Below are 25,781 nucleotides of genomic sequence, written 5' to 3' on the forward strand. Positions count from 1 at the left end.
ACCGGTTGGAGATTCTAGAACACTATGGGGCCAGACTGTTCAGAGAGATGTTCGGAAGCACTTCTACACCCAAAGAGTGGTTGAGGTTTGAACTGTCTCCCACAAACGGCACTGGATCAGTTGTTAATTCTGAGCAAGTTTAAAAAAAAATGGGTCTGAGTGGGTTACTCTCCAGAGGGCCGGTGTGGACTTGTTGGGTCTAAGGGCCTGTTTCCATGCTGTAGGGAATCTAATCTAATCTATTAAGCACAGGTACTCAGGGATATGGGCCAAAGGCAGGCATATGGGGTGAGGCTACAGATCAGTCATGATCTCATTGAATGTAGCCAGGCAGGAGGCTGGAAGAACACAGCAAGCCAGGCAGTGTCAGGAGGTGGAGGAGGCGACATTTCAGGTGTAACCTTGGGGGTGGGGCTGGCGTTAGCTGCAGATAAAGTGGGTGGCGGGGGGCAGGGTTGTGAAGAGGGGATAGGTGGAGACGGGATGAGGGTATGACCTTGTTGGTCAATGAAAGGAGTGAGTCCGGTTGGTGGCTGGGAGCAGGGGAAGTGGGGGTGCTGGGAAGGAGTCGGGGGATGGGGAGGACTCAACATTGAGTTCTCCAATTTCAAATAACCTTTCAAACAATTTCAATTCCAAGTCATGTTCTCAGTTTGCCACTGTCATGTGACCTACACCATCAGCTGCTTAGTCAAAGGCTGAGGGAGTTAAAGAGCGTTTCAGTGCATAGCCCCTTGCCCCATCATATCTGTGACAGTCATCAGGGACTTATTCACCTTCTCATCCTATTTCCAGCACTCGGCCTACAGCCTTGGCATTTCAAATCTTCATCTCAAAACTAAAATAAAATGAGGGAATACTAAGTACATCTTAAGCGTGCTTTATACACTAAACATGGAGGTACTGAGGCCAGTGTCCAGACTGTGAACTGTCACTGAATAAAAACACAGATCACAGTGAAAACACGGCTCCAAGTGGCAGAGATCATAGAATCCCTACAGTGTGGCTCAGCAAGTCCACACCAACCCTCCGAAGAGTAACCCACCCCGAGCCATTCCCCTACCTATAACCCCTGAATAATGCACTCAATCTACACATCCCTGAACACTATGGGGCAATTTAGCATGGCCAGTTTACCTAACCAGCACATCTTTAGACTGAGGGAGGAAACTAGAACACGCAGAGGAAGCCCATGCAGACACAGGGAGAATGTGCAAACGCCACATACAGTCACCCAAGGCAGGTATCGAACCCAGATCCCTGGCGCTGTGAGGCAGCAGGGGCAAGCACTGAGCCACCGTGCCACCCTGGCTACTGCTTTTGGAGTAGAGTGGTGCTGGAAAAGCACAACAGTTCAGGCAGCATCTGAGGAGCAAGAGAATCGACGTTTCGGGCAAAAGCCCTCCATCAGGAATACAGGCAGAGTGCCTGAAGGGTGGAGAGATAAATGAGAGGAGGGTGGGGTTGGGGAGAAAGTAGCATAGAGTACAATAGGTGAATGGGGGAGGGGATGAAGGTGATAGGTCAGGGAGGAGGGTGGAGTGGATAGGTGGGAAGGAAGATAGGCAGGTAGGACAGTTCATGGGGACGGTGCTGAGCTGGAAGTTTGGAACTGGGGTGAGGTGGGGGAAGGGGAAATGAGGAAACTGATGAAGTCCACATTGATGCCCTGGGGTTCAAGTGTTCCAAGGTGGAAGATGAGGCGTTCTTCCTCCAGGCGTCTGGTGGTGAGGGAGCAGCGGTGAAGGAGGCCCAGGACCTCCATGTCCTCGGCAGAGTGTGAGGGGGAGTTGAAATGTTGGGCCACAGGGCGGTGTAGTTGATTGGTGCGGGTGTCCCAGAGATGTTCCCTAAAGTGCTCTGCTAGGAGGCATCTAATCTCCCCAATGAAGAGGAGACCGCATCGGGAGCAACGGATACAATAAATGATATTGGTGGATGTGCAGGTAAAAATTTGATGGATGTGGAAGGCTCCTTTAGGGCCTTGGATGGAGGTGAGGGAGGAGGTGTGGGCGCAGGTTTAGCAATTCCTGCGGTGGCAGGGGAAGGTGCAAGGATGGGAAGGTGGGTTGTTGGGGGGGGGCGTGGATGTGACCAGGTCATCACGGAGGGAACGGTCTTTGCAGAAGGTGGAAAGCGTTGGGGCGGGAAATATATCCCTGGTGGTGGGGCCCATTTGGAGGTGGCAGAAATATCGGCGGATGATTTGGTTTATCCGAAGGTTGGTAGGGTGGAAGGTGAGCACCAGGAGGGTTCTGCCCTTGTTATGGTTGGAGGGTGGGGTCTGAGGGCAGAGGTGCGGAATGTGGATGAGGTGCGTTGGAGGGCATCTTTTAACCACGTGGGAAGGGAAATTGCAGTCTCTAAATAAGGAGGCCATCTGGTGTGTTCTCCACCACAGAACACACCAGATGGCCTCCTTCTTTAGAGACCACAATTTCCCTTCCCACGTGGTTAAAGATGCCCTCCAACACATCTCGTCCACATCCTGCACCTCCACCCTCAGACCCAGCCCTCCAACCATAACAAGGACAGAACCCCCCTGGTGCTCACCTTCCATCCTTGAAAGTGGAGTCGCAGGTAGATAGAATAGTGAAGAAGGAGTTTGGTATGCTTTCCTTTATTGGTCAGAGTATTGAGTACAGGAGTTGGGTGGTCATGTTGCGGCTGTACACGACATTGGTTAGGCCACTGTTGGAATATTGTGTGCAATTCTGGTCTCCTTCCTATCGGAAAGTTGTTGTGAAACTTGAAAGGGTTCAGAAATGATTTACAAGGATGTTGCCAGGATTGGAGGATCTGAGCTACAGGGAGAGGATGAACAGGCTGGGACTGGTTTCCCTGGAGTGTCGGAGGCTGAGGGGTAACCTTATAGATGTTTACAGAATTGTGAGGGGCATGGATAGGATAAATAGGCAAAGTCTTTTCCCTGGGGTCGGGGAGTCCAGAACGAGAGGGCATAGGTTTAGGTGAGAGGGGAAAGATATAAAAGAGACCTAAGGGGCAACATTTTCACGCAGAGAGTGGTACGTGTATGGAATGAGCTACCAGAGGATGTGGTGGAGGCTGGTACAATTGCAACATTTAAGAGGCATTTTGATGGGTATATGAATGGGAAGGGTTTGGAGGGAATGGGCCGGGTGCTGGCAGATGGGACTAGATTGGGTTGGGATATCTGGTCGGCATGGACAGGTTGGACCAAAGGGTCTGTTTCTATGTTATACATCTCTATGACTCTATGCGTCTATATAGAATGTGGGGAAATAGTTGATGACATCTTGAAAAATGTCCACAGGAGGTGGTGCTGGATGTCCTAAAATGCATAAAGGTGGATACTTTTCTAGGACCTGACCAGGTGTACCCTCGAACTCTGTTGGAAGCTAGAGAAGTTATTGCTGGGCCTCTTGCTGAGACATTTGTACCAATGATAGTCACAGGTGAAGTGCCAGAAGACTGGAGGTTGGCTAATGTGGTGCCACTGTTTAAGAAGGGTGGTATGAGCCTGACCTTGGTGGTGGGCAAGTTGTTGGAGGGAATCCTGAGGGACAGGATTTACAAGTTTTTGGAAAGGCAAGGACTGATCAGGGATGGTTTTGTGAGTGGGAAATCATGTCTCACAAAATTGAGTTTTTTGAAGAAGTGACAAAGGATTGATGAGGGCAGAGCAGTAGGTATGATCTATATGGACTTTAGTAAGGCATTCACAAGGTTCCCCATGGGAGACTGGTTAGCAGTTAACTTCTATAAGGGTACCCCTCAGCCTCCGATGCTCCAGGGAAAACAGCCCCAGCCTATTCAACCTCTCCTGATAACTCAAATCCTCTAACATTGGCAACATCCTTGAAAATCCCTGCTAAAACCTTTCAAGTTTAATATATCCTTCCAATAGGAAGGAGACCAGAATTGCACGAAATATTCCAGCAGTGGCCTAATCAATGTCCTGTACAGCCGTAACATGACCTCCCAATTTCTGTACACCATGCTCTGGCCAATAAAGAAAAGCATACCAAATGCCTTCTTCACTATTCTATCTATCTGTGACTCTACTTTCAAGGAACTATGAACCTGCACACCAAGATCTCTTTGGTCAGCAACACTCCCTAGGACATTACCATTAAGTGTATAAGTCCTGCTAAGATTTGCTTTCCCAAAATGCAGCACCTCGCATTTATCTCAATTAAACTCCTTCTGCCACTCCTCAGCCCATTGGCCCATCTGATCCAGATCCTGTTGTAATCTGAGATAATCTTCTTTGCTGTCCACGACATATCAAATTTTGGTGTCACCTGCAAACTTACTAACTATACCTCCTATGTTCACATCCAAATCATTTATGTAAATGACAAAAATTAGAGGACCCAGCACCGATCCTTGTGGCACTCCACTGGTCACAGGCCTCTAGTCTGAAAAGCAAACCTCCATCACCACCCTCTGTCTTCTACCTTTGAGCCAGTTCTGTATCCAAATGGCTAGTTCTCCCTGTATTCCATGAGATCTAACCTTGCTAATCAGTCTCCCATGGGGAACCTTGTCAAACGCTTTACTGAAGGTCCATATAGATCACATCTACTGCTCTGCCCTCATCAATCTTCTTTGTGACATCTTCAAAAAACTCAGTCAAGTTTGTGAGACATGATTTCCCACGCACAAAGCCATGTTGACTATCCCGAATCAGTCCTTGCCTTTCTAAATACATGTACATCCTGTCCCTCAGGATTCCCTCCAACAACTTGCCCACCACTGAGGTCAGGCTCACTGGTCTATAGTTCCCTGGCTTGTCCTTACCACCCTTCTTAAACAGTGGCACCACATTTGCCAATCTCCAGTCTTCGGCACCTCACCTGTGACTATCAATGATACAAGTATCTCAGCAAGAGGCCCAGCAATTACTTCTCTAGCTTCCCACAGAGTTCTCGGGTACACCTGATCAAATCCTGAGTATTTATCCACTTTTAACCATTTCAAGACATCCAACACTTCCTCCTCTGTAATATGGACATTTTGCAAGATGTCACCATCTATTTCCCTACAATCTATATCTTCCACATCGAGGGTGTAGGTTTGCTCGCTGAGCTGTAGGTTTGATATCCAGACGTTTCATTACCTGGCTAGGTAACATCATCAGTGGCAACCTCCAAGTGAAGCGAAGCTGTGTCTCCTGCTTTCTATTTATATCTTTCTCCTGGATGGGGTTCCTGGGGTTTGTGATGATGTCATTTCCTGTTCGTTTTCTGAGGGGTTGATAGATGGCATCTAGATCTATGTGTTTGTTTATGGCGTTGTGGTTGGAGTGCCCGGCCTCTAGGAATTCTCTGGCATGTCTTTGCTTAGCCTGTCCCAGGATAGATGTGTTGTCCCAGTCGAAATGGTGGTTTTTTTCATCCGTGTGTAGGGCTACGAGGGCTATGAGACAGACAGTTGCACCTACTCTGAGCCGAAAAAGGGACGGAAACAAACTGAACACACAAGAAAAGAAACCCCTAGAAAACCTCAAAAAAGACAAAAACATCGTTATATTACCTGCAGACAAAGGTTGGCTCACAGTCATCCTGAACAGAAGGGACGACAAAGAGAAAGCCAATGCACTACTCGCAGACACCAACACCTACCAAACGGTGGCGCTAGACCCAACCCCACAACTAGGAAACAAGATTACATATCTCCTAAGAAAATTACACAATTCCGGACAATTAAGCAAGACGGAATTCCAAAAAATGAAACCCGACGGGACCAAAACCCCACGATTCTATGGACTACCAAAAATCCATAAACCAGGAGCCCCCCTCAGACCTATAGTCTCACTCCCCGGAACACCAACTTCCAGACTGGCCAAAGAACTACACGCAAGACTGAAATACCGAGTAGAAGAGTCACAGCACTCCATCCACTCCACCCAGGAATTCCTAATAATCATCAAAAACACCAAAATAGAGGAAGACGAAACAATGATCTCATTCGACGTAACAGCACTGTTCACCTCCATCAACATCGACCTGGCAAAGGTAACACTTACCACACTTTTAGAAGAGACCATCACACACACCCCAACCACCATCAATCACATTACCAACAAAAACATCATGAAGTTGGTGGACCTGTGCCACACCACTCACTTCACCTTCAACAACATAATCTACAAACAAACCAACAGCACACCCATAGGATCTCCGCTATCTGGGTTCATAGCAGAAGCGGTAATACAAAGGCTAGAACAAACAGCCCTACCAACCATCAAACCAAAAATCTGGGTCCGCCACGTAGATGACACCTTTGTCATCAATAAACGAAACAAGATAGAAGAGACATTTAACATCACAGGCATAAAGTCCACCAAGGAGGAAGAAACCGACAACAAACTCACATTCCTGGACGTCACAGTCGAAAGAAAGGACAACGGAGAACTACATACCTGTGTATACAGAAAACCAACAAACACTGACCAAATACTCAACTACACCAGCAAGCATCCCAACACACACAGACCAAGCTGTATTAGAACACTATTCCAACGAGCCACCTCACACTGCAGCACAGATGAACTTCGAAAAACAGAGGAGAACCACCTATACAACGTATTCAAGAAGAACGGATACTCAAAAAATACAGTCCGCAGATTCCTCAAGAACAAACCACGACAAGCAGACAAAACACAGCCAGAAACCCTAACCACCTTACCATACATCAAAGAAGTTTCAGAAATGACAGCCAGACTACTGTGACCCCTCGGAATTCTAGGAGCGCACAAATCCACCAACACTCTCAAAAAAAACTAACAAACTTAAAAGACCCAGTACAACCCATGGACAAAACCAACGTCGTCTACAAACTTCCATGCAAGGACTGCCACAAACACTACATAGGACAAACAGGAAGAAAGTTAGCCACCAGGATACACGAACACCAGCTAGACACAAAATGACACAACCCTCTCTCCCTCATAGCCCTACACACGGATGAAAAAAAACACCATTTCGACTGGGACAACACATCTATCTTGGGACAGGCTAGCAAAGACATGCCAGAGAATTCCTAGAGGCCGGGCACTCCAACCACAATGCCATAAACAAACACATAGATCGAGATGCCATCTATCAACCCCTCAGAAAATGAACAGGAAATGACATCATCACAAACCCCAGGAACCCCATCCAGGAGAAAGATATAAATAGAAAGCAGGAGACAACAGCTTCGCTTCACTTGGCGGTCGCCACTGATGATGTTACCTAGCCAGGTAATGAAACGTCTGAATATCAAACCTTCAGCTCAGCGAGCAAACCTACACCCTAAACCTCAACCTGAGCTACAAACTGTATTTGTGGGCGGCACGGGGGCACAGTGGTTAGCACTGCTGCCTCGCAGCGCCAGAGACATGGGTTCAATTCCCGCCTCAGGCGACTGACTGTGTGGAGTTTGCACATTCTCCCCGTGTCTGCGTGGGTTTCCTCCGGGTGCTCTGGTTTCCTCCCACAGTCCAAAGATGTGCAGGTCAGGTGAATTGGCCATGCTAAATTGCCCGTAGTGTTAGATGCAGGGGTAAATGTAGGGGAATGGGTCTGGGTGGGTGCACTTCGGTGGGTCGGTGTGGATTTGTTGGGCCGAAGGGCCTGTTTCCATACTGTAAGTAATCTAATCTAATCTCAAACCTTGCGATCTTCCATATCCGTTTCCACAGTAAATACTGATGAAAAATATTCATTTAGTAGCTCCCCAATTTTCTGTGGCTCCACACATAGGTCGCCTTGATGATCTTTGAGAGGCCCTGTTCTCTCCCTAGTTACCCTTTTGTCCTTGATATATTTATAAAATCTCTCTGGATTCTCCTTAACCCAATTTATTAACGCTATGTCATGTCCCCTTTTTGCCATCCTGATTTCCCTCTTCGAGTATAAAGACAGTAGGAGTATACTTAAGGATTCACTCGATCTATACCTGACATATGCTTCCTTCTTATTATTGATCAAGACCTCAATTTTTCTCATCATCCAGCATTCCGTATACCTACCAGTCTTGCAGGAATATACTGTCTCTGCACTCTTGTTATCTCATTTCTGAAGGCTTCCCATTTTCCAGCCGTCCCTTTTCCTGCGAACATCCTCACCCATTCAATTTTTGAAAGTTCTTGCCTAATACCGTCAAAATTCACTTTCCTCCAATTTAGACCCTCAACTTTTAGATCTGATCTATCTTCTTCCATCACTATTTTAAAACGAATACAATTATGGTCGCTGGCCCCAAAGTGCTCCCCCACTGACACCTCAGTCACCTGCCCTGCCTTACTTCCCAAGAGTAGGTCAAGTTTTACACCTTCTCTAGTCAGTACATCCACATACTGAATCAGAAAATGTTCTTGTACACAAGTAACAAATTCCTCTCCATGTAAACCCTTAACAGTATGATAGTCCCAGTCTATGTTTACAAAGTTAAAATCCCCTACCATAACCATCCTATTTCTCTTAGATAACTGAGATGTCCTTACAAATTTGTTTCTCAATTTCCCTCTGACTATTGGGGCATCTATAATACAATCCCCATAAGGTGATCATCCCTTTCTTATTTCTTAGTTCCCCCCCAAATAACTTCCCTGTAGATATTCCCAGGAATATCATCCCAAAGTTACAGCTGTATTGTTATGATTTACCAGACACGCCACTCTCCCTCCTCTCTTGCCCCCCTTTCTATCCTTACCATAGCATTTGTATCTTGGAACATTAAGCTGACAGTTCTGTCCATCTCTGAGCCATGTCTCTGTAATTGCTATGATACCACAGACCCATGTTCCTTACTATGCCCTGAGTTCATCTGCCTTCCCTGTTAGGCCCCTTGCATTGAAATCAATGTAATCAGTCCTACCTTGTTTGCCGTTTTGTCCCTGCCTGCCCCGGCTGTTTGACTCACTCTTTTTCACAACTGTACCAGTCTCAGATTGATCTCTTTCCTCACTATCTCCCTGGGTTCCCCCACCCCACTGCCATCCTACCAGTCTAAATCTCCTGAGCAGCTCCAGCAAATCTCCTGCCAGTTTATTTATTAGTCCTCTTCCAATTTAGGTACAATCCCCCCTTCTTGTACAGGTCACTTCTACCCCAGAAGAGATTCCAGTGATCCAAAAATGTAAACCCTTCTACCTGTACCAGCTCCTCGGCCATACATTCACCTGCTCTTTCCTACAATTCATACCCTCACTAGCTCAAAGGATTGGAATTAATCCAGAAATTATTACTCTTGAGGACCTCATTTTTAAATTCCTGCCTAGCTTGCTACATTCTCCCTTCAGAATTTCATCATTTTCCCTTCCTATGTTGTTGGTTCCAATGTGTACAATGACCTCCTGCTGGTCCCTTTTCCCTTTGGGAACATTCTGCGCCTTCTCTGAGACATCCTTGAACCTGGCACCAGGGAGGCAACACACCACTCTGATTTCTCGCTGTCAGCTGCAGAAACATCTGTCTGTGCCTCTGACCAGAGAATCCCGTACCATAATCGATTGCTTGGAACCTCACGTACTCCACGTTACATAACAACCTGAAACTTGATTGTTCGTGCTACATTCCCCTGAGAGTCATCACCCCCTATATTTTCCAAGACAGCATACTTGTTTGAGATGGGGATAGCCATAGCAGACTCCTGCACTATCTGCCTCCCTCTCCTACCTTTCCTGGCGGTAACCCATCTACCTGACAGTGTCTGCAGTTTTTCTCCCTTCTTATAATTGCCATCCATCACACCCCATGGCTCCTGTAAATTCCTTACTGCATCTCACTGCCACTCCAACTAATCCATGTGATCTGATAAGATTTGCAAACAAACACATTTTCTGCAGACATAATAATCAGTAATATGGAAATTCTCTCTAATCTCCCACATCCCAAAGGAAGAGCACACCACCCTACTAAAGGCCATCTTTGCACCCTAATCAACAGAAAATAGCACCGTCTTACTGTTCTAAAAAACACTGCTGAGTCTAACTCAGTACCTTTGTTTTATATTTTAAATTTTAATCAAGAGACAGATCTCAATAAAATATATAACCAAACAGAACCCACTCCACTCAGTATTAGAAAAACACTGCAAGGTTACACATTAAAAACGATGCACTTATCGGATCCTATTCTGTGAGCTCTCTCAATCAGCTTTCTCCAAGGTCAGCTGTGAATTTCACTGTTTGTTAATTTGTCTTAGATACACTCCGATGTCCAGAAATGCTTGAACTGAAACAGCAAAGGCAGTAACTGTGCAGATTCACTGCTGTGTCAGACAGCAGTGTTGGTTTCTTTCTCCCTCTCTCTCTCTGTCTCTCACTGACGATGTGGTCTCTGCCTTTGTTCTCTTACTCCTTTTTCAAATGCCATTGTTTGGATCTTCCCTGAGGATCCAAAACAATGGAACAGTTTAGAAAACAGTGATTACTGCTTCCGGAATTCAAGGAAATCACCTCCAACATGTAAAATACCTCAAAAAAGGAGCAGCTCTTACAGCTACAACTTTTTCTTGTCCTCCATCTTGGATTACCCTGAAGACTCAGACATTCAGGGCAACCCAACAACAACGAGCACAGCAACAGCAAGTGGCACAGGAATGACACTGCCTGGTGAACAAACATTCAATATGTATGTTACCATTAAAAGACCAGCACAATTTAATGTCTGCAGTGTGCAATGCATTAATATACTAATGGAATGCTAAGGCCTGAGAGCAGTGGTGAATGTAGTTGGTAGCTTGGGTAACTATAAGTATACATTATAATTCACATATTTTTGTACCAAAAAGGAGGATGTTTGGATTCAAATACAATCATGTACAAATGTCTGTACCATATATGCCAGGGTGCACAAACCCTGAAGGCAACTTAAGTTTCATTTCAATAAAGTCTTTGTGATGAACATGCTGCTGCATCAAATCCTCAAAACAGGCTGAATAGGCCCCAGGATCACAATAGCCTAAGCCCACGTAGCAGGCTTAAAGGGTTGAATGGTCTTCTCCAGTGTAACGGGCTCAAGGAGATGAACAGCCTTAGTCTATTTCTGTGTATCAGGTATAGCATGATGGAGCAAATAGTCTCCTTCTGCGCTGTAATAATTCACTGAACAGTGTCCAGATCTTGAATGATCTCTTTCTGTGAAACACTATCACAGAGCTGAAGGCCTCTTCCTCCTCCTGTGTAACACCCTGGAGGGGCAGAACGGCCTCTTGCTCCTGCTGTGTGACTGTATCGAGGGGCAGAATGGCCTCTTGCTCCTGCTCTGTGATAGTATCGAGCCATAGCTATTAATTTAACCTGGGGCAGAGTTTGTAGAGGAATAAGACGGTGTTATTTTCTGAGCCTGTAGATTGTGAAGGAGCAAAAATGGCCTTTGCAGTGATATGTACTTCTTGTCAGATGTGGGAGTTTAAAGAGAGATTAAAGGGTCACTGCGGATTATATCTGCCATAAATGCGAATCTTATCAGATCGAGTGGATCGGTTGGAGAGACAGATAGAAGCGATGAGGAATTTGCAATAGCAACAGTATGTGATGGATGGCAGTTATAGGAAGGGGGGGAAAGTCTCAGATACAGTCACATAGATGGGTTAACTCCAGGAAGAGAGGTAGGCAGCTAGTGCAGGAGTCGTTTGTGGATATACGCATTTCAAACAGGTATGCTGTTTTGGAAAATGTAGGGGGGGATGGATTCTCAGGGCACAAATTTTCTGGTATTGCGACTGGCTCGAATGCAACGAGGGGTACATTGGCTTTCAAGAGATCAGTTGTGTTAGGGGATTCTGTCATCAGAGGTACAGACAGACGTTTCTGTTGGCAGCAGAGAAAAAGCAGAATGGTGTGTTGTTTCCCTGGTGCCAGGATCAAGGATGTCTCAGAGAGGGTGCAGAATGTTCTCACGGGGGAGAGGGCCAGCAGGAGGTCATTGTCCACATTGAAACCAATGACATTGGAAGGGAAAAGACTGAGATTTTGAAAGGAGATTACAGGGAGTTAGGCAGAAATTTAAAAAGGAGGTCCTCAAGGTTAGTAATATCTGGATTACTTCCAGTGCTACGAGCTAGTGAGGGCAGGAGTAGGAGAATAGAGCAGATGAATGCATGGCTGAGGTGCTGGTGTATGGGAGAAGAATTCACATTTTTGGATCACTGGAATCTCTTTTGGGGTAGAAGTGACCTGTACAAGAAGGACAGATTGAACCTAAATTGGAAGGGGACTAATATACTGGCAGGGAAATTTGCTAGAACTGCTTGGGAGGATTGAAACTAGTAAGGTGGGGGGTGGGACCCAGGGAGATAGTGAGGAAAGAGATTGATCTGAGACAGGTACAGCTGAGAACAGAAGTGAGTCAAACAGTCAAGGCAGGCAGGAACAAGGTAGGACTAATAAATTAAACTGCATTTATTTAAATACAAGGGGCATAACAGGGAAGACAGATGAACTCAGGGCATGGTTAGCAACATGGGACTGGGATATCATAGCAATTACAGAAACATGGCTCAGGGATGGGCAGGACTGGCAGCTTAATGTTCCAGGATATAAATACTACAGGAAGGATAGAAAGGGAGGCAAGAGAGGAGGGGGAGTGGCATTTTTGATAAGGGATAGCATTACAGCTGTGCTGAGGGAGGATATTCCCGGAAATACATCCAGGGAAGTTATTTGGGTGGAACTGAGAAATAAGGAAGGAATGAATTATAAACCCCCCCAATAGTCAGAGGGAAATTGCGAAACAAACTTGTAAGGAGATCTCAGCTATCTGTAAGAATAATAGAGTAGTTATGGGAGGGGATTTTAACTTTCCAAATATCGACTGGGACTGCTATAGTGTTAAAGGTTTAGATGGAGAGGAATTACTTAAGTGTGTACAAGACAATTTTCTGATTCAATATGTGGATGTACCTACTAGTGAAGGTGCAAAACTTGACCTACTCTTGGGAAATAAGGCAGGGCAGGTGACTGAGGTGTCAGTGGGGGAGCACTTTGGGGCCAGCGACCATAATTCTATTTGTTTTAAAATATTAATGGAAAAGGATAGACCAGATCTAAAAATTTAAGTTCTAAACTGGAGAAAGGCCAATTTTGATGGTATTAGACAAGAACTTTCGAAAGCTGATTGGAGGCAGATATTCGCGGGCAAAGGGACGGCTTGAAAATGGGAAGCCTTCAGAAATGAGATAACAAGAATCCAGAGAAAGTATATTCCTGTCAGGGTGAAAGGCAAGTCTGGTAGGGTATAGGGAATGCTGGATGACTAGAGAAATTGAGGGTTTGGTTAAGAAAAAGAAGGAAGCATATGTCAGGTATAGGCAGGATAGATCGAGTGAATTCTTTGAAAAGTATAAAGAAAGTAGGAGTATATTTAAGAGGGAAATCAGGAGGGCAAAACGGGGACATGAAATAGCTTTGGCAAATAGAATTAAGGCGAATCCAAAGGGTTTTTACAAATATATTCAGGACAAAAGGGTAACTAGGGAGAGAATAGGGCCCCTCAAAGATCAGCAAGGCGGCCTTTGTGTGGAGCCGCAGAAAATGGGGGAGATACTAAATGAATATTATGTAGTAGTATTTACTATGGAAAAGGATATGGAAGATATAGACTGTAGGGAAGTAGATGGTGACCCCTTGCAAAATGTCCAGATTACAGAGGAGGAAGTGCTGCATGTCTTGAAATGGTTAAAGGTGGATAAATCCCCAGGACCTGATCAGGTGTACCCTAGGACTCTGTGGGAAGCCAGAGTAGTGATTGCTGGGCCTCTTGCTGACATATTTGTATCATTGATAGTCACAGGTGAGGTGCCAGAAGACTAGAGGTTGGCTAACGTGGTGCCACTGTTTAAGAAGGGCGGTAAAGACAAGCCAGGGAACTATAGACCGGTGAGCCTGACCTCAGTGGTGGGCAAGTTGTTGGAGGGAATCCTGAGGGACAGGATGTACATGTATTTGGAAAGGCAAGGACTGATTCGGGATAGTCAACATGGCTTTGTGCGTGGGAAACCATGTCTCACAAACTTGATTGAGTTTTTTGAAGACGGAACAAAGAAGATTGATGAGGGCAGAGCAGTAGATGTGATCTATATGGACCTTCAGTAAGGCATTCGACAAGGTTTCCCACGGGAGACTGATTAGCAAGGTTAGATCTCATGGAATACAGGGAGAACTAGCCATTTGGGTACAGAACTGGCTCAAATGTAGAAGGCAGAGGGTGTTGGTGGAGGGTTGTTTTTCAGACTGGAGGCCTGTGACCAGTGGAGTGTCTCAAGGATCGGTGCTTGGTCCTCTAATTTTTATGATTTACATAAATGACTTGGATGCGAGCATAAGAGGTACAGTTAGTAAGTTTGCAGATGACACCAAAATTGGAGGTGTAGTGGACAGCGAAGAGTTTTACCTCAGATTACAACAGGATCTGGACCAGATGGGCCAATGGGCTGAGAAGTGGCAGATGGAGTTTAATTGAGATAAATGCGAGGTGCTGCATTTTGGGAAAGAAAATCTTAGCAGGACTTATACACTTCATGGTAAGGTCCTAGGGAGTGTTGCTGAACAAAGAGACCTTGGAGTGCAGGTTCATAGTTCCTTGAAAGTAGAGTCACAGGTAGATCGGATAGTGAAGGAGGTGTTTGGTATGCTTTCCTTTATTAGTTAGAGTATTGAGTACAGGAGTTGAGAGGTCATGTTGCAGCTGTACAGGACATTGGTTAAGCCACTGTTGGAATATTGTGTGCAATTCTGGTCTCCTTCCTCTCAGACAGATGTTGTGAGACTTGAAAGGGTTCAGAAAAGATTTACAAGAATGTTGCCAGGGTTGGAGGATCTGAGCTACAGGGAGTGGCTGAACAGGCTGGAGCTGTTTTCCCTGGAGCGTCGGAGGCTGAGGGGTGACCTTATAGAGGTTTACAAAATTATGAGGGGCATGGATAGGATAAATAGACAAAGTCTTTTCCCTGGGGTCGGGGAGTCCAGAACGAGAGAGCATAGGTTTAGGGTGAGAGGGGAAAGATATAAAAGACACCTAAGGGGCAACTTTTTCATGCAGAGGGTGGTACGTGTATGGAATGAGCTACCAGAATGTGTGGTGGAGGCTGGTGCAATTACAACATTAAAGAGGCATTTGGATGGGTATATGAATAGGAAGCATTTAGAGGGATATGGTCCGGGTGCTGGCAGGTTGGACTAGATTGGGTTGGGATATCTGGTCAGCATGGACAGGTTGGACCAAATGGTCTGTTTCCGTGTTGTACATCTCTATGACTCTATTGCTGAACGGCCTCTTGCTCCTGCTGTCTGACAGCATCGAGGGGCTGAATGGCCTCTTGCTCCTGCTGTGTGACAGTATCGAGGGGCTGAACGGCCTCTTCGTCATGCTGTGTGACAGTATTGAGGGGCAGAATGGCCTACTGCTACTGCTGTGTGACAATATCGAGAGTCTGAACGGCCTCTTGCTCCTGCTGTGTGACAGCATCGAGGGGCTGAATGGCCTCTTGCTCCTGCTGTGAGACAGTATCGATGGGCAGAACGGCCTCTTCCTTCTGCTGTGTGATAGTGTCAGGGACAGAACGGCCTCTTCCTTCTGTTATGTGACAGTACCGAGGGGTGGAATGGCCTCTTTCTGTGTTTTACCTCTCGCCTCTGCCCATCCTCCTGGCAGCTGATGATATGTAGCGGTCCAGTCTATCTACTGGAAATCTGACACACATTGGAAACCCGTGCTCGAGGGTGGGACAGTATCTGCGGTCAGGTAAAAGAGTGGCCGTTCTGTTGCCATGATGTGGGGCTGCCGGTTTTTGTGCTGGGGCGGACAAAGTTAAAGCAAATCACACAACAACAGGTTTAGTCCAACAAGCTAATCCTTCCAAGTCACCCTGTTGGACTATAACCTGGTGTTGATTGACTACTAATTTCCTGAACCCAGTGTGAGTCTTTCGCGATGTTTATCTCTGGGAGAGTCTGCGAGTGTTGTGAGGTTTTTTTTTCAACCTGTTCTGAGTCTGTTCTGCCGGAGTTTGATGACTCTCTGTGTCGTTTTATTCTGATTGGACCCAAAATGGCATTGACCCAATCAGTGTGAAGGTGCCTGAGTAAACCGGAACTGGGTTCTGATTTGGAGATGCCAGTGTTTGACTGGGGTGTACAAAGTTAAAAATCACACAACGCCAGGTTTTCGTCCGACAGGTTTAATTGGAAGCACACTAGCTTTCGGAGCGACACTCCTTCATCAGGTGGTAGTGGTAGGCTCAATCCTAATTTATAGCAAAATTTACAGTGTGATGTAACTGAAATTATACATTGAAAAGTTGATTGTTAATACATTATCAATGAGGATGAGCTCCTCACCAAGACCTTCCCCACACCTCCACGACTTGCCTTTAAACAACCGCCAAACCTCAAACAGATCGTTGTTCGTAGCAAACTGCCCGGCTCTCAGGACAACTCCATACAACCCTGTCACGGTAGGTGCTGCAAGACGTGTCAGAGTGTGGACATAGATACCACCATTACGTGTGGGGACACCTCCCACCTTGTACATGGCTCATGTGACTCGCCAAAGTTGTCTATCTTATACGTTGCAGGCAAGGATGCCCGGAGGCGTGGTACATTGGGGAAACCGAGCAAAGGCTACGACAACAGATGAATGGGCACCGCACAACAATCAACAGACAGGAGGGTGCCCTCCCAGTTAGGGAACACTTCAGTGGTCCAGGACATTCAGCCTCTGACCTTCGGGTAACCATCCTCCAAGGTGGACTTCGGGACAGGCAGCAGAGAAAAGTGGCCGAGCAGAGGCAGATAGCTAAGTTCGGTACCCATCGGGAGGGCCTCAACCGGGACCTTGGATTCATGTCACATTACAGGTGACCACCATTGCACTATATACACACACAGGCACTCCTATACACACATACACATGGACACACATACACACAGATGTGCACACAGACACCCACACACATCCATACAGACACACACAATCCCACATGCACACCCTCACAACTTAAGACACTCTGCACTCACTACACACACACACTTTCTCACACTCACAACCCCCAACCCAGGCAGACACACACACACGCAGACAGACAAAGACCCACATGCACACATATATTTTGTGGGGTGAATTAGTACTTTCAGAGTTACATTGTACTTTGCTCAAAAACTGCATGCATTCATGTAAAACTCCGTTATCTCACTTTTTAGATTAGAATTAATCTAAACATCAGGTCATAGACAGAGAACACAGGGGGCTAACACCTTCAACATATTGTCTAGCTATCACCATTGTTAACAGCTAACCTGAGAATGCAACTTTTTCAAAAAAAGGTTTTGTGATTTACACATGAAAGAAGTGAAACTATCACTGTATTCTAACAGATGAAAGGCTTAACAGACAATCAATTTTTCAATGTATAATTCAGTTACATCACACTGTAAATTTTTTGCTATAAATTCTGTGTGTTAGGATTGAGCCTTCCACTACCACCTGATGAAGGAGTGTCGCTCCGAAAGCTAGTGTGCTTCCAATTAAACCTGATGGACTATAACCAGGTGTTGTGTGATTTTTAACTTGGAACTGGGTTCAGTTTCATTCTCCCAGGACACAGTTCCCAGGACTGGCGGTGGATAGATTATTAGCAAATTATTTGTCGCAAAATATCTGATCCGATTGGTTCAGCGCACCAAGAATGATTGGACTGTTTGTTCTGATTTCTTTGTGTGAGAGAGTCTCTGCCAGTATTAACCATAGGGAGAAAGTGAAGGCTGCAGATGCTGGAGATCAGAGTGGAGTATGTGGCGCTGGAAAAGCACAGCAGGTCAGGTCTGCTTGGCAGTGTCTCGTAGCTGGTCCACTGATATCTGAGCACCAGCTGAGAAAAGGGACTCTATCTCAATTTCCAGGTTTCATTTTCTCCTGTAGAGCTGATGTTTGAGGAGTATGTGAGAGAAGTGTGGTTGCAGAGTCTCTCAGTGCAATCTGTGTGTAAGATCAACTTGAGTAGGTTTATGATCCTTTCGGGATCTTGTCTGCTCTCTTGCACCTCTGTTAAAAAATGATGTCTGTGTTGATCTATTTGGAGATCCTCTTCACTTTGAACCAGCGGTTTGTGGTGCCAGTGGTAGCCTTGATGTGGAGGTGCCAGTGTTGGACTGGTATGGGCAAACTCGGAAGTCACCCGACTCCAGGTTATAGCCCAACAGGTTTATTTGAAATCACAAGCTTTTGGACCGCTGCTCCTTCATCAGGCATGTTGCCTGACAAAGGAGCAGTGCTCGAAAAGCTTGTGATTTCAAATAAACCTGTTGAATTATAACTTGGTGTCTTGAGACTTCCGAGTTTGCCCACACCAGTCCAACACTGGCACCTCCACATCACAGTACTCAGTTGAAGTCTAATCAGTGTCTCATGTACATTTGTCATACCCTCCCTGCTGTTGTGCTCTGTTCCCTTATTTACGAAATCTAAAACACTGAATGTTTTTAATAACAGCTCATCTACCTATTGTTCCACCTTTAATGGCTTGTGTATATGTCCACTCAGTCCTCTTTGCTCCTGCACATTACCTTTAGAGTCGTACCCTTTATGTTCTCTCTCATGTTCTTTTTATCAAACTAAGTCACCTGTCATATATCTCCACATTGAATTCTATCTGCCACCTATCTGGCCACTCCACCATGTCAATATAATCTCAAAGTTTCACTTTCTCAATGAATCCTACCCTTGAAGTACTTACTGACGTCATGCTGGAACAAGCTGAGTTTTAATTTTAAGACTATCCCCTCCTGTTCTTCGCTCCCACACCAGGGGATCTGAATTGATGCAGTTTAAACCTTGAATGATCTTCAGCACCTCAACTGGATCTTCCTTCTGTCCTGCAAACTGAAGTTTGCCTAACTTCACCCTTTCCACTCTGGTATCATTCTGGCAAATCTGTGCTGCACTCCCCTTCCTGAGGTGAGGGGCACAGAACTGAATGCAGTTACTCCAGATCAAAATTAAATTTTGTGTCCCAATCTTCAAGATAAAGGCCAACAGCATTCCATCAACTTGTTCCTAATCCCTTTATCATATGCATCCTCTAACTTTCAGTCCCTGCTTTCCAACATAAGGACATCAGAAATAAGAATAGGGATAGGCCATTCATCCCTTTGGCCCTATTCTGTCATTCAATGACATCATAGCCAATCTGACTGAGGCCTGAACTCCATTTACCTCCCTACTCCCCAGAATCATCGATTCCTTTGTAGATCCTAAATCTATCAAACTCATCCTTGTATGTATTCATTGATCTCGCTCTCTGGCGAAGAGAATCGCAGGCATTTTTGACCTGGAAAAAATTCCTCATCTCAGTCTTAATTGGAAGATCCCCTCAAGAGGAAACACCCTCTCAGCATCTAGTCTGCCAAGCCTCCTCAGCAACATCGCCATTTCAAAATGATCTCCTCTCAGTTTTTGAGATGAACTCCAATGAATATAAACCCAATCTGACCTGATAAATAAAAGCTAAAGTGCAAAAGGGAAGGACATCATGCTAAATGTGCATTAAGCACAAGTTCAACACAAGCTGGAGATACAGGAGACCAATTCCAGGCATCTCAAGAGAGATGTGAAAGTGTTGGGGAGTGTGCAGAAAAGATTTAAAAATATGTTTCCAGGATTTTAATGACTTGCAGAAGCTGGGGCTATTCTCCTTGGAGAAGAGGACACTAAAAGGAGACTTCGGAACACATTCAGCTCCGCAAGCCTGTTGCACCATTCCGTCAGATCATGGCTGATCTGTGGCCTAACACCGATACCTGTCATTGGTCTATATCCCTTAATACTGCATGTTTGCTAAACAAAATATTATCTCCCTATCAGATTTCAAATTAACAACTGACCTTACACTCACTACCATACATAGAAGAAGTTCCAAACATCTCCCACCCTTTGTGTGTAGAAATGCTTTCTAATATCTCTCCTAAACGGTCTGGCCCTAATTCTCAGATGATGTCCCCTAGTTCCAATGTTGGAATGCTGGGTATTAATGGCAGGGTCCAGGGTTGGTGTTCACACGATTTGGGTCATTGGTGGAGGTCTCTTCCCTGTTCAGTTAGGGCTTTTGCCATTCTGGGTGCTAAAGAGTGCGTTTGGTACACTTGCCTTCATTGGTCAGAGCATTGAATACAAGAAGTTGGGAGGTCATGTTGCAGCTGTACAGGATGTTGGTTGGGCCATTTTTGGAATATTTTGTTCAATTCTGGTCTCTCTGCTATTGGATGTTGTGAAGCTTGACAGGAGACGATGGACTAGTATTACCGTCGGACCGTCAATCCCCACGTTCTGGGGACCTGGGTTAGAATGCCGCCATAGCCGATAGTGAGATTTGAATCCAGTAAATGTCTGGAATTAAGAGACTAGCGATGACCATGAATCCATTGTTGATTGTTGGAAAAACCCATCTGGTTCACTAATGTCCTTTAGGGAAGGAAACTGTCATCCTTACCTAGTCTGGCCTACATGTGACTCCATACCCACAGCCATGTGATTGACTCTTAACTGCCCTCAAGGCAATTAGGGATGGGCAACAAATGCTGCCCTGGCCACCGACACCCTCATCCAATGAGGGAATAAAACAGATTTACAAGGATGTTGCCAGGGTTGGAGGGTTTGAGCTACTGGGAGAGACTGAACAGGCTGTGGCTGTTTTTACTGGAGTGTCAGAGGCTGAGGGGTGACCTTACAGAGGTTTATAAAATCATGAGGGGCATGGATAGGATAAATAGATGAGGTCTTTTTCCTGGGGTGGGGGAGTCCAGAACTAGAGGGCACAGGTTTAAGGTGAGAGAGGAAAGATTTAAAAGGGACCTAAGAGGCAACTTTTTCACACAAATGGTGGTGCGTGTGTGGAATGTACTGCCAGAGGAAGTGGTGGAGACTGGTACAATTATAACATTTAAAAGGCACCTAGATGGGTATATAAATAGGAAGGTTAAGAGGGATATGCGCCAAGTGCTGGCAACTGGGACGAGATTAAGCTGTGGGCAGGATTGATGTTCTGGGTTTCATATCCTGACATTTCTGTGGGGTTGCTGTCTTACTCTGATCTCTCACTTCCTCTCTCCTCTTCCAGCCTCCCACACTCTCCAGTATTTCTTTGCCGGTCTGACTCCGATTCCTGGCTTTTTGGAGTTTATGATTGTCGGGTACGTGGACGGGGTCCAGTTTGTTAAGTACAACAGTGGTCAGAAGGAACTGATCCCCCGGGAGCAGTGGATGGTGGAGAGCGAGGGTCAAGATGCCTGGGAATGGAAGACGATGCTGGCACAGGAACAGGAGCTGTATTTCCAAACCGATATTCCAAAGCTCATGTACCGAACCAACCAGACAGGTGGTGAGTCCCTGATGGGCCTCGCCCTGAAGGAATGGGGAGAAACCAGGACTGCACTAGGATCTGGGAGCCAGACACTGGTGGCAATGGGCTGAACCCTCCATTGTATCTGAGCCTGATTATCTGTGTTTGTTCTGTCTGATTAGCAGCTTGTGTTACATAGAACATAGAACATTACAGTTCAGTGCAGGTCCTTCGGCCCTCGATGTTGTACCGACCTGTGAAACCAATCTGAAGTCTGTCTATCCTACACTATTCCGTTCTCATCCCAATGGTTATCTAATGACCATTAATGCCCTTAAAGTTGGTGAATCTATTACTGTTGCAGGCAGGTCGGTCCACGCCCCCACTACTCTCTGAGTAAAGCAACTACCTCTGACATCTGTGCTGTATCTATCACCCCTCAATTTAAAGCTATGTCCCCTTGTGTTAGCCATTGCCATCTGGGGGAAAAAGCTCTCACTGTCCATCTGATCGAACCTCTGATTGACAGGGATCCATACATACCAGATGATGGGGCTGTGACCTGAGGGATGATGGGACGACACGTGTGTTCATTCAGTATGGGTGGGACGGCCAGGATTTCCTGAGCTTCGACAAAGATCGCATGGTGTGGGTGACACCCACCCACTGGGGGGAAAGCACCAAAAACAGGTGGAACCAGGAGCATGTCAACAACCAGCAATGGAAGCATTTCCCGGAGGAGGAGTGTGTCGAGTGGCTCAGGAACTACCTGGAGTACGGACAGAGGGAACTGAGTGTGGGTGAGAGAGGGTGGGGGAGGGAACTGAGTGTGGGTGAGAGAGGGTGGGGGAGGGGGGAGGGCACTGAGTGGGGTGAGAGAGGGAGGGGGAGGGAACTGAGTGTGGGTGAGAGAGGGTGGGGGAGGGAACTGAGTGTGGGTGAGAGAGGGTGGGGGAGGGAACTGAGTGTGGGTGAGAGAGAGTGGGGGAGGGGGGAGGGAACTGAGTGTGAGTGAGAGAGGGTGGGGGGAGGGAACTGAGTGTGAGTGAGAGAGGGTGGGGGAGGGGGGAGGGAACTGAGTGTGAGTGAGAGAGGGTGGGGGAGGGAACTGAGTGTGGGTGAGAGAGGGTGGGGGAGGGGGGAGGGCACTGAGTGGGGTGAGAGAGGGAGGGGGAGGGAACTGAGTGTGGGTGAGAGAGAGTGGGGGAGGGGGGAGGGAACTGAGTGTGAGTGAGAGAGGGTGGGGGAGGGAACTGAGTGTGGGTGAGAGAGGGTGGGGGAGGGAACTGAGTGTGGGTGAGAGAGGGTGGGGGAGGGAACCGAGTTTGGGAGAGAGAGGGTGGGGGAGGGGGGAGGGCACTGAGTGGGGTGAGAGAGGGAGGGGGAGGGAACTGAGTGTGAGTGAGAGAGGGTGGGGGAGGGAACTGAGTGTGAGTGAGTGAGGGTGCGGGTGGGAACTGAGTGTGAGTGAGTGAGGGTGGGTGGGAGGGAACTGAGTGTGGGTGAGTGAGGGTGGGCGGGAGGGAACTGAGTGTGGGTGAGTGAGTGTGGGTGAGTAAGGGTGGGCGGGAGGGAACTGAGTGTGGGTGAGTGAGTGTGGGTGAGTGAGGGTGGGTGGGAGGGGAGTGAGTGTGGGTGAGTGAGGGTGGGTGAGTGAGGGTGGGTGGGAGGGGAGTGAGTGTGGGTGAGTGAGGGTGGGTGAGTGAGGGTGGGTGGGAGGGGAGTGAGTGTGGGTGAGTGAGGGTGGGTGAGTGAGGGTGGGTGGGAGGGGAGTGAGTGTGGGTGAGTGAGGGTGGGCGGGAGGGAACTGAGTGTGGGTGAGTGAGTGTGGGTGAGTGAGGGTGGGTGGGAGGGGAGTGAGTGTGAGTGAGTGAGGGTGGGCGGGAGGGAACTGAGTGTGGGTGAGTGAGGGTGGGCGGGAGGGAACTGAGTGTGGGTGAGTGAGGGTGGGCGGGAGGGAACTGAGTGTGGGTGAGAGAGGGTGGGCGGGAGGGAACTGAGTGTGGGTGAGTGAGGGTGGGGGGAAGGAACTGAGTGTGGGTGAGTGAGGGTGGGGGGAAGGAAGTGAGTGAGGGTGTGGGAGGGAACTGAGTGTGGGTGAGTGAGGGTGGGGGGAAGGAAGTGAGTGAGGGTGTGGGAGGGTGTGGGAGGGAACTGAGTGTGGGTGAGTGAGGGTGGGGGGAGGGAACTGAGTGTGGGTGAGTGAGGGTGGGGGGAGGGAACTGAGTGTGGGTGAGTGAGGGTGTGGGAGGGAACTGAGTGTGGGTGAGTGAGGATGGGGGGAAGGAACTGAGTGTGGGTGAGTGAGGGTGGGGTAGGGAACTGAGTGTGGGTGAGTGAGGGCAAGGGGAGGCAACTGAGTGTGGGTGAGTGAGGATGGGGGGAAGGAAGTGAGTGTGGGTGAGTGAGGGTGTGGGAGGGAACTGAGTGCGGGTGAGTGAGGGTGGGGGGAGGGAACTGAGTGTGGGTGAGTGAGGGTGGGGGGAGGGAACTGAGTGTGGGTGAGTGAGGGTGGGGGGAGGGAACTGAGTGTGGGTGAGTGAGGGTGGGTGGGAGGGAACTGAGTGTGAGAGGGTGAGGGGGCGGAGGGAACTGAGTGTAGGAGGGTGGGGGGGCGGAGGGAACTGAGTGTAGGAGGGTGGGGGCAGGGGAGGGAACTGAGTGTGGGTGAGTGAGGGGTTGGGATTGATTTTGGGCGAGTGAGGGGTAGGGAGTGATTGTGGGTGTGTGAGGGAGGAGGGATTGATTGCATGGTGGTGAGTAGGGGGAATGGGTGAATGGATGTGAGGGGGGAGGGAATGAGTGTGGTTGAGGGGACAAGGAGAAAGTGTGGGTGAGTGATGGGGAGGGAGTGAGTGAAGGTGGGTAAATGAGGAGGAGGGAGTGAGTGTAAGTGAGTGAGGGGGAGGCAGTGAGATGGGAGGGGTTGAGTAAGGTGGGAGGGTGGTGAGTGAGTGTATGTATGGATGGAGAGCTAGTGTGTGTGAATGGCAGAGGGGGAGGGAGGAGTGAGTGTGGGTGGAGGGAAAGGGTATGAGTGAGTGTAGGTGAATGAGGTAGGGGAGAACATGAGTGTGGGTGATTGAGTGGAAGGGAGGACGTGAGTGTGTGTGGAGAGGGCTGAGTGTTGATAAAGGGGAGTGGTAGAGGAGGGGTGAGTGTGAGCGAATGTCTGGGATTTAGTATCTCTATGTTCCTGCACTGACTCCTCTTCCTCTCTCCCTCAGTTGCCCCCATCGTGTCCTTTACCGTCTGGATGATTCTAACCGACTGTCCTGTCTTGTTTTACCCACAAGCCATCGAGGTGACTCTGCGGAGGGATGGAGTGTTGATCGATGAGACCCCGTCCACTGGGATCTTACCCAATCACAACAAGACCTTTCAGGTCCGAAAATGAGTTTGATCCAGAGAATCAGGCCGAGTATTCCTATCAGGTGGAGCACAGCGGGCTGCAGGAGATGCTGGTGGTGATTTATGGTAAGACTGATTCTCACTGTCAGAGAGGAACCAGACTCAGACCAGGGAGGGTCAGAGCTGCGCTGCTTGATCAGGACAAAACCTAGGGTAGAGAGAGGGACAATATTAATTGTCCATGTGCCAAAATGCTCATGTGATTTATAGAAGATAAGAACAGAGATAGTGCTTGGCATATCCTGGGATATTACAGCATACATCTTGTGTAATTCTGATTCTTTCATACCCTAGATTGCATTTGGTTGGAATCTTCCCTGTCACCATTTACAAATCAGAAAGGGATCAAAAACTAACCTGTGAAAAGAAGACTAATGGATGGTGTACGGTTAATTCTTTCAAATGATAAAGAGTTTTTGTCGAGTAGATGCCGAGACTGTGATTCCTTCTGTTTGGAAAAGAATAAGTTGAAGTTAATGGTTTGAGGGATCCTCTAAGAAATCCGTTTGAAAGTTGAAAAAGTGGTCACCCAAAGAGAAATTAGGACATGGAAGTCACTGCTGCAGGAAGTGTTTGAAGTGAATACCGGAGATATATTCAAGGGAAAATGGGAAGGGAATCGAGTCAATGAATATAGACTCAGGTGAGAAAAGATGGGGGAAGATTTGAGGGCACTGTAAGTAGGGAATGTGCAGGCTGATTGGTCTGGCTTTGTGCACTATATGATATCCTCATTCTCTCTGTCTCTCTCTCTAATTCCCCATGGTTATTTCTCATTCTCACTCATTCCATGATTTTCTCATTCACTCTGTCTCACTATTATTCTCTCACTCTTGTTCTCTCTCTCGCACATTCTTTCTCTCTCATTCACTTTTTCTCAATTTTTTTCTCTCACTTTTTCTCTCTCTCTCACGGTCTCTTTTTTTCTTTCCCTTTGTCTCTCACTCTTTTTTCTTTCTCTCATTCTCTCGCTCTCTTATTCTGTCTCTTACTTTTACTCGCTCTCACATACTCTCTCTCTCACACATTTACTAGAACATGGAAGATAGAACAGACAGCAC

At 47.2% G+C, this 25,781-nt stretch overlaps 1 long non-coding RNA gene and 1 pseudogene across 1 annotated transcript; both read left to right on the plus strand.

Moving 5' to 3' along the window:
* Nucleotides 1-16,102: 16,102 nt before the first annotated feature.
* Nucleotides 16,103-17,520, plus strand: LOC140455019 (uncharacterized). The gene is made up of 2 exons (XR_011952758.1): nucleotides 16,103-16,431; nucleotides 16,552-17,520. It is a non-coding gene; the product is annotated as an uncharacterized lncRNA (long non-coding RNA).
* A 141-nt stretch (nucleotides 17,521-17,661) lies between these two features.
* Nucleotides 17,662-24,872, plus strand: LOC140455548 (major histocompatibility complex class I-related gene protein-like; annotated as a pseudogene).
* Nucleotides 24,873-25,781: the final 909 nt, after the last annotated feature.

Source organism: Chiloscyllium punctatum, chromosome 30 (assembly GCF_047496795.1).
Source record: "Chiloscyllium punctatum isolate Juve2018m chromosome 30, sChiPun1.3, whole genome shotgun sequence".
Lineage (NCBI taxonomy): Eukaryota > Metazoa > Chordata > Chondrichthyes > Orectolobiformes > Hemiscylliidae > Chiloscyllium > Chiloscyllium punctatum.